This window comes from Cryptomeria japonica, unplaced genomic scaffold (genome assembly GCF_030272615.1).
Source record: "Cryptomeria japonica unplaced genomic scaffold, Sugi_1.0 HiC_scaffold_30, whole genome shotgun sequence".
NCBI lineage: Eukaryota > Viridiplantae > Streptophyta > Pinopsida > Cupressales > Cupressaceae > Cryptomeria > Cryptomeria japonica.
The window spans coordinates 196,487-208,384 of record NW_026728852.1 but is presented as its reverse complement, the minus strand read 5'-3'; positions in this window follow the sequence as shown (position 1 = coordinate 208,384).

The window sequence follows — 11,898 nt, the reverse complement described above, 5'->3', positions numbered from 1 at the left end:
AAAACCAAAATTCAAATCCTTTCAAATGAAGAAAGAGAGCTCTTATATATGAAACCCTAGGTCTTAATTTCAACTTTTGGCCGACCTAGAGATTGAATCTCCCGCCAATTTCTTGGGGTTAAGCTTTATTTTATGATTGGATCTTGCTCCTAAAATTTTGGGAAAAATTTCCGGGACCATGTGCACGTCAGGCGCCATGGTCCCAACAACTTTTCACCAAATTTTTAGGGCTGTCGGATATGATGATTTTAGAGAGAATCTCGAAGTTACAGCTGATTTCAAGATGTTTTGACCCCTGAAATCAAGCCCCCAAGTTCAAAATAGGACCTAATTAGGGTTTTTGATTAAATGATGTATTGGAGGAATAAAATGAAAGGGGCACACTTTAATGAAAAGGGCCCAACTTTATGATATGGGAGATGATAAAATAGAACCCTAGACCTAATTAATTTAATTAATTAAGCACTAAAGGTGAAATGTAATGCAAAATGCAAAATGCGCCAAGGCGGGTGCTAAACTAGGTGTGAAATTGTACCACCCTAGCAAGTGCGTACAATTTATGACGCTACAGAATCAAACTCACCAAATGTAAATTCTCCATCTCTGTTAGATCTTGAACACTTCAACTTCAATCTTATATCTATCTCCACCTTAGCTTTGAATATCTTGAATTTCTCTAGTGCTTTTGATTTCTCCCTTAGAAATGTAGCCCACATCATTCTAGAGTACTCATCAATCAACAACATGAAATTTATGTCACCTTGCACACTTCTTACTCTTGTAGGACCACACAAGTCATTATGCACAAGATCTAACAATCCATTAGATAAATACAACTTACTCTTGAATGTAGTTATTATTAGCTTTGCCATCTAACATTCCTTACATATCGGATTAGCAGGTTTCACAATCTTAGGAAAATCTTTAACAACTTGAGTAGAGCTTATCTTTATCATGTTGTCAAAATTAACATGACACATCCTTCTATGCCACAACCAAATTTCATCTATTGGAGAAATTAAACAGCTTTTCACACCAACATTCAAATGAAAAATATATAAACTTTAGTTTTAGTTCTTGATGCAATTTCTATACCAGAGGCATTTAGGATCTTTCATTTACCATTATTGAATTGCAAATCATATCCCTTGTCATTCATTTGTCCAACACTCAAAAGATTATTCTTCAAACCTTAAACATACAAGATGCCATCTATATTATGCTTTCCATCAAAATAAACTGAACCTCTACCATAGATCACATAGGCTTTGTCATCTCCAAATATTACAATGCCACCATCATACTTATCTATATTCACAAATTTCTTTTATCACCTGTCATATGATGTGAACAACCATTTTCAATCACCCATTCATCTTTCTCTTCAATCTTAGAAGCCAAATATTTCTCCTCAACAATGTAGCTTGTAGAATCAGTAGGTATCGGTTCATCTTCCTTGATAGCAATAAATACAAATTCATCTTTTTAATTCCCATTTTTAAATTCTTCATCTATCACACCTTCACCAACAACATAATAACATCTCTTTTGATATTTATACTGCTAGTTAGGCTTGTATGTCTTATCATACTTCTCGTGCTTCTCATATCTATCATTCTTCTCAAACATGTTATGCTTATCAATATTTAGACATTCTCTCAAGACACCTATAAGAAAAATGTCCTATCTTATTAAAAGATAAACATTTCAAAGGTAACTTTCCATCATACTTACCAGCTCCCTTAGGCAATCTTCGAGCAATAAGAGCTTCAAGCTCTTCCAATTCTCTTTCTTTCTCTTCCATATCTAGAAACCCAACATGAACTCTCACTCAGATCATTCTTTTCTTCATGGATACAAAGGCTCTAAATGCAATCTCAGATTCTTCATGTGATTCTCCAAACTTGCTCAACTCAAAAACAACAATCTTACCAGCCAACATGTCCCTAGTCATAGTAGTCACACTTCGAATCTCATCAATAGTAGATACTTTAGGCTTGTAAGAAGGAGGAAAGGATCTTAGCACTTTAGCAAAAATATCATCTTCTTCAAGAGTTCCACCATCACATCTGATATCTAGGACAAGTTCTTTCACCTTAGCCATAAAGGTAGATATGTTCTCATCTTCTCCCATCTTCAACATCTCATACTTACCCTTCAAACTATATAGCTTATCAAATTTCACATGTTTATTATTAAGTTTTGATACTAAATGTAAATTTCTGATGCCAATAGCTAACAAGATGAGAGGGGGGGTGAATCATACAAACTTAATAATCCATAAAATCAATAGATTCAACCTCGATAACTTATACTTCAGCAATATAACCAAAAACTGCTTAAACATACAAACTCATAAACACATAATCATCATAACACATATAACACTAGATTTAATGTGGAAACCCAAATAGGGAAAAACCACTGTGGGATTTCAGACCCACTAAGAAATATACTCTTCTAGAGTATGCTCAGTTAAAAGAAAATCCCATTAAAGATTATAAACACATTGCTAGATGTGACCCGGTTAAGGGATTTCCCTCAGATCTGTTAGGATCTTCACTTTGTTAGAAGTGACCTTGTTAAAGGATTTCAAACACTCATTTAGAATGTTACCTTGCTAGAGGGTTTACAAATAGGACTGTTAATTGTTACAAAATAACAGTAATAAAAATATATCTGCAACTTCACATCTAAAATGGTAAAGCAGATTCTTATTTGCTCAAAACAATCTTGTCATAGGACTTATCTTGTCCCTTTGTTGGGCTCTCTACTCTGTTATTCAAATAGGTCTTCAAGCTTCTATTCTTGGTAATCACTATGTAGCATCCCTATGTTTACACTTGTCTACATACATTGTTCATCAATAATTTCTTATTTATAAACAATTGCTAACCACTTAATCTCTTTGATCAAATTTCCCATAATCAATCTTAGCCATCAGGTCTTCAATCTTGACTAGGTTCAATGCATCCTTCGATCTGAAAACATTTTACCTTGCCTAGGGACTTGCATTCCTTTCTTGGAACTTGCACAAGGTTATTGCGGTTCAATCTGCATTTTAGATCTTCATGTCGATCTTCTATTGCCATAGATCATTAACAAACTTCATGCACGACATACCAATCATTTATACATCTCTAGTTAATCATTGTCCTCATTAAATAATGCTTGTATTCATCCAATGCGCTCTGTCATAACTCGGTTGCAACTCGATAAATACTAAACTTTACTTGGTAGACATTCCGCCTTTATTATATCTGCAACTTCACATCTAAAATGCTAAAGCAGATTCTTATTTGCTCAAAACAATCTTGTCATAGGACTTATCTTGTCCCTTTGTTGGGCTCTCTACTTTGTTATTCAAATAGGTCTTCAAGCTTCTATTCTTGGTAATCACTATGTAGCATCCCTATGCTTACACTTGTCTGCATACATTGTTCATCAATAATTTCTTATTTATAAACAATTGCTAACCACTTAATCTCTTTGATCACATTTCCCATAATCAATCTTAGCCATCAGGTCTTCAATCTTGCCTAGGTTCAATGCATCCTTCGATCTGAAAACATTTTACCTTGCCTAGGGACTTGCATTCCTTTCTTGGAACTTGCACAAGGTTATTGTGGTTCAATCTGTGTTGTAGATCTTCATGTCGATCTTCTATTGCCATAGATCATTAACAAACTTCATGCACGACATACCAATCATTTATACATCTCTAGTTAATCATTGTCCTTCATTAAATAATGCTTGTATTCATCCAATGTGCTCTATCATAACTCGGTTTCAACTCGGTAAATACTAAACTTTACTTGGTAGACATTCCACCTTTATTAACCAATATCGATAACCTTAGGGCTTACCGACTAGGTTCCTTAAGGTTTACTGACTAGGTTCTTTGCTCGGTGACATAGTATAGTATTAACCTTACAATCAACAACATAAGTAGGATATCAAAACAATCTAAACATCATGATCTCATCATTGTCTAACTCGGTAATAGTTGCCCATTGAATAACTTATTCCTCCTCTTTCTTATCATATTCTTTCTATGTCTTTTACCGACCACTTAATTCTCTTCAAATCAATCTTCTCAAGATATGGAAACATCATACTGAATCAAAAAATCAATTTCTTGACATCAATGACAAAATAATGTTATAAAGATAGTTATCATCCTTTTTCAGTTATATCAATAATCTTCAACAATCTTCTCAATATCCTTAATGAATAGCAACAATCTTTCTTTCTATTGAAATGCCAACAATTTATCTCCTTCATACAAGGTCTCTAACTTCTCCTAGATCTCATGTGCACTATCTAAACCCATTACATTAGTCATTTCTGAATCAGTCAGGGTACTCAATAATGCTTCCTTAGCTCTTATGTTATGTCCAACATCCTTGAATTTAGCAGTAGTAATTGGACCATTCTGAGGAACATTGTTGTATTATTTGTAATCTTCCAATAATCATCTCCAAGACATTACAAGTGAACTTCCATCCGGTCCTTCCATATAGTGTAATAGTTTCCATCAAATCTAGGACTCTCTTTCTTGAAAACATAGGTTGCCATCCCAGATCTCAACTAGTCAAGCTTCTTCCAGAGGATCTATCTCTGATACCAATTGTTGGCAACAACAATGAAGGGAAACTGAGAAGGGGGGATGAATCAATTTTCACTAGATTAAACAATTTAAGCATAATCTCAGATCTGATCAGTAGCAATAAGAACAAAATTGAACACAATAATAACAACACACATAACACTAAGATTTTAATGTGGAAAACTCGGTTAAGGGAAAAACTATGGTGGGAACCTACTCACAATAGGATAATCCTCTGCAGTAGTATGTGCAAATATTATAATGGGAAATACACATGCATTCAGGCACACTGCATAGAGCTCACTACTTAAAATATAATGACCCAAAAGGCTCCAACCCTTAGGGGACGTTCACTACCTTACAATAATATTTGGAATACAATCCAGTCTAGATGAATTGAAACATTAGTATCTCCTAATGCCTAGTGACAGATCTAGTTAAACTCATTTATTTTCTCTACAACACTCTCTACTCAATACATGACACTGAGAGATCAATTCTCTTATTTGCACATACACCACTCTCTTAAAATGAAAACACAACAGTCTCTCTAAAATTACATGAATATGACACCCATTTATACAAATCATCAACCTTGACTACAAGGTCGGCTTAACCCTCAAGACCTTATTACAAAATTACATCACATGATATGTGAAGAAACCACCGAACCAATGCAATGCTATAGATAACATAGCATGAACCCAAATCAAATCCTCAAACATGCAACGCCACCAGAAATCTAACCAAGATCAACCGCAACATGCTACACCATTGAAAATATTGCATAACATGAAGAATATCAACGGACCCATAAAATCTTCAATACCTTGCACAAGGATCAATGTGGACCACCACAACAAATAGGACATCATTAGGAAACACTAAAAAGCACATTAGAACCATCCACAATAGTTGCACAAACACCACTTATTCAAACCTTCATCGATCAACATGCTAACACTCAAGAACACTTAACAACAACAATTCATACTAGAAGGATAACTTGTGGAGCACCATATCATGAACCATCTAAAATGAAGATACAAATGAACATCCTAGACAGTGCTAAATCTGCAACTCAAGATCAGAGTATATCGGAGCACAACGGATAAAAAACCAGACTCTACCAACTGCTGAATAGAAAAACCAAACCTCAATCTAGATCAAATGATATTATTAAGAAAAGTTATGGTTTATTGAAACCAATAAATAATTAATTATCTCTACTTGGTTCAACATCCCAAATAGATAAAGAAACTAGATCAACTCTCTATAATCACCAGGGCACCAAAGCACAGGAATATGTTGATATCAATGACAACAAAATATCCTAATAGAACCAATATCCAATAGGTATATATGAGTCCAGGTTGCATACAAAAATTGACCAACCACAAAAAAAATTGAGGCTCAAAGAAATTGGCTTGCTCAATGGAATATATCAGCTCAAGAAAATATTGATGATATAGCTCTTAATGTCTCTAGGAATTTAATTTTTTTTGAAAGCAACCAAGTTCAAATAAATCCTATGTATACAAAGGTTTCTTCAATAACCCATAGCTAGCAAAGTACTGAACAAGACATATTAGAAAATAAAGAGTTGGTTGATTTAGTCTCTAAAATGCTAGATAAGATTATATCTTATGTCAAAAAGATTAGGGTAACTCGGGACAAATATGATAGTTCTAAAGAAGAAGATAAAAAGAAACATCTAACGAAACCTTCAAGGAAAGTTATCATAAAGAGAAGAAAAGGAATTTTTGACAATGATGAACTCGATAAGATTCTTAGAACCCATAACACAAAGGAACACACTAGTGTTGTGGTAGAGATAAATTGGTTACAAGAAAATAGGATAAGTGAACAAATTAGTGAACTTGTGTATGATGAACAAGATAAAGATTTTGAAATAGAATCTATTCAAGAAATGTCAGTAGAAATGGACATTATTGATAAAGAGACTTCAGATCTAGCATCAGAAAAAGAACCAATCAAGGAACTCACATTAGAAGAAGAAGAAGAAGAAGAATGAGAACAATTTGCAAAAAATGATAATGATGAAAGCATGTGATAAAATAGTCCACTCAATCCTCTCACTTAGAATACTCATCTCGAACAACTAAGGCCATAAGATACAAATAGATACATCTTGAATATTGATGAACTGATTGATCCTTATGATGCAATTATTGTATGGTGTGATTCTTTAGAAAATTTATTTGATACTAGAACTTCTTGGACAGAATCACAAAAATTAGCCTATGCAGTGAGATTATTCTCAGGAAAGTTAAGAGATTGGTGGGAAGGTTTTCTAAATGAAGGCCCTGTAGATGGTATAGGTGATCAAACTGAAGATTTTGAGGAAGCCCTTATTAAATATTTAAATCTTAGAAAACAAGATATAATGAATACTTGGTTTCCACAATTAAAATTTAAAATGATTGATAAATTTTGTATAGCCACCAAAAATAAGGCTAGGTAGGCTACAAGAATCTTATATACTTTGAAATTAAGGAATTTAATTTTTCTATATAGATATAATTTTGTTTTTAAAAAGTATTTGTTTCAAGCTCGCCTAAAAATAATGAGTCAGCTAAAAGACATTATCTAAAATTTTTGCCTTGTCCATTGGGAAGCTCGGCAAAAGACTATGTGATGAACAAAAAAGGTTTCCAAGTCCAAAATTGCACATTTGCTGAGCTCAAATATGGTATAGCGAATAAGATACAAAAATATTGTATCCTAAAATCAATTAGCCACAATGATAATGAGTTTAATTCGACACATAATCTTAAGGAATTTTACAGTAAGCCCCCATATAATGATTTCAAGAAGTTTGCTTTAGTTAAAGAATTTAAAAGGAATGTTTTCTGCAAAATCCTAAGAATAAATCTTTCTTTGCTCCTTATTCATACTATACTGGTGAGATGAAATCCTTTCCTCACCACCAAAGAAAATTAAGAGTTTCTCCAATAAAAATAAATCAGTTTAAAAGAAAAGGTTTTAAACCTCCACCATATATGCTTAGAAGGAAAACTATATCAAAAAAGGCTCCAAAACAGGTTAAATGTTTCATTTGTAATGGACCCCATTATGCAACAGATTTCAAAAGAAAAATCAATGTAGCAGCTAAAGTATACATGTAGTATTTCAACAACAAAACATGAAGTGGAATGTTATTCTAGGATATCGAGGATTTCTTGAGGAAGATGATTATTTTGAACTTCTTCCTGCAGGATTAGAAACTTATAATATGGTGAAAAGAAAAAAGAAAAATAAAGGTTGGTATAATCTGAAGAAAGCTCTTCTAATGAAGAAAAACAAGATTATGTAGTCAGCTTTCTAAGAGAAAAATTGAGTGAAACTCAAAAAAAATATGATACAGAAAAAACTAGAGATCCCTATAGAGAAACTGAATCTAGATAAGAAAGAAGGCATGTAGGAACAAAACATTTAAAGAAATTAAATGATATCAAAGAAGAAATGAAACATATTGTAGACACATAAATCTGTCCACTAAATTAAATGAATATTTAATATTTATTTGATACACTAATATTCCTCTATTAATTAAATTCACATTTAATTCATTCATTCAACCCCCATTCTACTATTTTAATTAAATAAATTACATAAATTTATTTAAATTAAAATCCCTATCTATAACACAATTATTAAATAAATCTAATTTATTTAATTTCCCTCATTCCTCTCATTTAAATAAATCAACATTTATTTAAAAACACAAATCAAATTCCCCTTTTATATAAATCAATATTTATTTAAAATCCCACCCCACTTGCATTTTCTTACAAATACAAGTTGTACCGATAAATAGATTTTATTTCTAAATAAAATCCTATTTTCTCTCACCCACCAAACCCACTTGCCCACTAACTTCCTTCTAAATTCTTCGAACCCGCCTCTAATTAGCCTAATTCCCCTCTCTAATCAGTTGCACATTCCCAAATAAAGATCACTTCTCAAAAATACCTCAAAGTCTTTGAAATGCATTAAAGGATTTTATTCTCCAACAAGTTAACCCCCAAAGTCTTTCAAAGCCTTTATGGCTCTTACATAACCATTAATGGTTAACTCCACCTACCCACATGGTTAGAAACTTTCCCTCTAACTCAACCCTCATTTAACTCATGGGTCTCTTCAAGCATTCATTTCTTTGACCATCGTTATCTCCATTAACTCTTGCAAAAGCATTAACCTTGGATAAAAGATTTATCCACTAACTCAAGACTAACCAAAACCTCCTAGGGTAATCCTCATGTCATCTCAATCATTTAATGCTTCCTCCCTCTCCTCTCAAGCCATTTCATGTTGATACCTACCATCATGGGATTGGGTTGAAAGCCATCACATGGATCACAAGCCCATCAATCCTAGCCCTTCACAAACTCACTCAATTTGGGCCATTCAATCAACATTTTTCCCAATAAAAGGGCCTCATTTATCAAGAAAAGGAGGAAAATTTTTGCATTATTATTATACCTGTATGTTCATAGGGTTTTCTCATAGCAATCTTAGTCATTTGCATGATAACAGATTTTAGATCATCTTTCAACCACTTTCAAATCTTCATGTCATCCATGGTTCTATGCTAAAAGCTGAGAGCTACTTACAATCACCCATTTGGATCTTGGAGAGGATAAGAACGAGGGAGAAATATCTATGAGCCTTTTTGGGATCATCTTGGGGAGTCTTTTCATTGTTTGCTTTATATCTCTCTTGGTATGCATCTTAAGGTTTTTGAGTTCATTTATGTTTAGTTCTGGTTGGAACTAATCTATTAATGTTTGAACTTGTGTTTGTTCCTTGTGACCCTTTTTCCTTGCATCATTTGGTGAACCCGACGTGAATCAAACATGCAACCTTCTAATTACTTATTTTTTTTGTTGTGATTTTCCAGAATTTTCACACACAAGTTGCGCTTTAGCACTTTTGTTTCGTGCTTTGCCACCTTTGTCTGACAGTTTTGGCACTTTCGTTAGGGATTTAGTGCTTCTGCACATTAATTATCGCTTTTGTATGGATATGGTGTTACTACTTATCAAGTTGCCATTAGTTTTTATATTCAAATTCATACTGTATACTCTAGTCAGTTAGCACTACCAGATCATGCAGTCGATAGACACAGAGAAGTCAGTATGCACAGTCTAGTCAGTTACAAAGGAAAGCAATCACAGAACACAGCATACATCGAGTTGTCTACCGAGTATCTTTTTATGACTACCGAGAAGTAAAGATGACACACCGAGTGAAATGTGTTACCAGATACATTAAACTTGGACATACATATGAAAACATGTTACAAGATCGAGGCACATCGAACCGTTATTACATTGGAAATTGCACCAAAAGATTGTGTATGAATTTGAGATCAATCTAACCAATGAAATATTTTGTATAGTTATTCATTCAAGGAATCATGTTTGTAAGATCGAAGCAATGAATTGGATCACCATCTTAAGAGATCTATTTATACAACATGAGTTTAGGGTGTACATATGTGTAAGAAGACTATTACAGAGACACAGAGGTCACCGAGAAGGTTTTTAGAGAATAGTCGAAGAACACAGTAAACAGAAGGGTTTACCGAGTTACTATATGGGTTACTGAGGTATGCTATAAGCAAGGTAATCTATTCTAAGCACATAGAATCTGCTATAACATTTGAGATGTAAAGTTGCAGATACTTTTAATGATTTTATTGTAATATTGTGAAGTTGAAAGAGAAACCTTTAACAGGGTAAAAGACTCTAATAAAGTCTATAAATTGTAAAGCCTCTAACTAGGTGCAACATTCAAAATAAATGTTGTAAAATCCTTTAGCAAGGTAGATCTAACAGATCTTGTTACTCCTAACAGGGTAAGCTATCATAAATAGCTAAAATGTAGCTCTAACCGAGCACTCTTTATTATTGCAGTAGTGAAGTTGTGGGTGCCATCCCCACCACAGTTTTTCTCTCTAGACAAGAGTTTCTGCATAACCAAAATATGTGTGTTATGGATTGAATCATGTATGATTGTTATCTATTTTCTTTAACTTTATTTTATGTTACTGCACTATTCTGTTTATGCATAACAGTAAAGTTATTATTCAAGAAAAGTTTTGAAGTATTGATTCACCCCTCCCCTCTTAGTACATTAGCTTTCCATATTGGGCCTAACAATTGGTATCAGAGATTGAATCTTGGAAAAGGGTTTAACTACCTAAAGAGAAAGATCTTATCAATGGAAGGCTATAAACAATCTCGGAGGATTGTATATCTGCAAGAAGAGTTGGATCATGTGGTCTGCACACCGAGCAAACACTAGAGGTTACCGAACTCACACAGATTCTTACAGACAATATGCAGTAGTACCATGGGATTACAACACAAGGATATGGTGTGAATGTTGTCGAAGATATGGACATATTAGTGCCAACTATTTTATAAGGTTTGGAATGAACAACCGAAGATCATGGAGAAATCCTGGTATGGCATGTTTTCATTGTCACAAAGTTGGACATTTAGCTAGAGATTGCAGAGATCAACCTAGAAGAGACACTGAAGAAATAAAAGAGAAATTAAAGATGATTTGGAAAAAGAAGGAAATTGTGTCAAATGAAGAAAGCACCTTACCTACTGAGTTAGGTGCACCTATTCCAAATTAATCAGAAAAGGTATGAAGGGACTGCATTCTCTGAAGGTTAAAATCTTAACAGTTCCTATTCTATTATGTACTAAATTCAAAATCTGCATACTTAAGATGCATTAGTAAGTTTGAAATCCTATCAAAAGTACTTTACAAGAAACCTGTCAAGTCAGTGAACACAGGAAGCCTGTCAAGTCGGTAAATAAAGAAAATTTGGTTACTCGGTTAAAACAAAAGGAAATCGATAAAAGGTGAACCGAGTGCATTTAATATCTTTGACCTAACCCGCATAGAGATCGATAAGGTATTTTGTGTACTTAAAAGCATTTTCATGGTCATTTACATTCACCAAGTTTTTGAAAGAGAAGAGCAAAGCTAATCAAGGCGATCAAACCTCATTCAGAGCGAATTTCAAGGTATTTACATCAAATCTCATCGCATTGTCAAGCTAGTTTACCGATCTTATCAAATTGTTATTATTTGCTGAGTGTGAAGCGTCTGTCATTTGTAAACCGTCAAACCCTAAGGATAGTTTTCTAAAGTTTTACCTGAAAACTACAATGGTGCCCAAGATCCAAGATCCCATAGTTGTCAAGAATGTAGGGAAGCCCTCATTGAAATACACTTTGACTCCT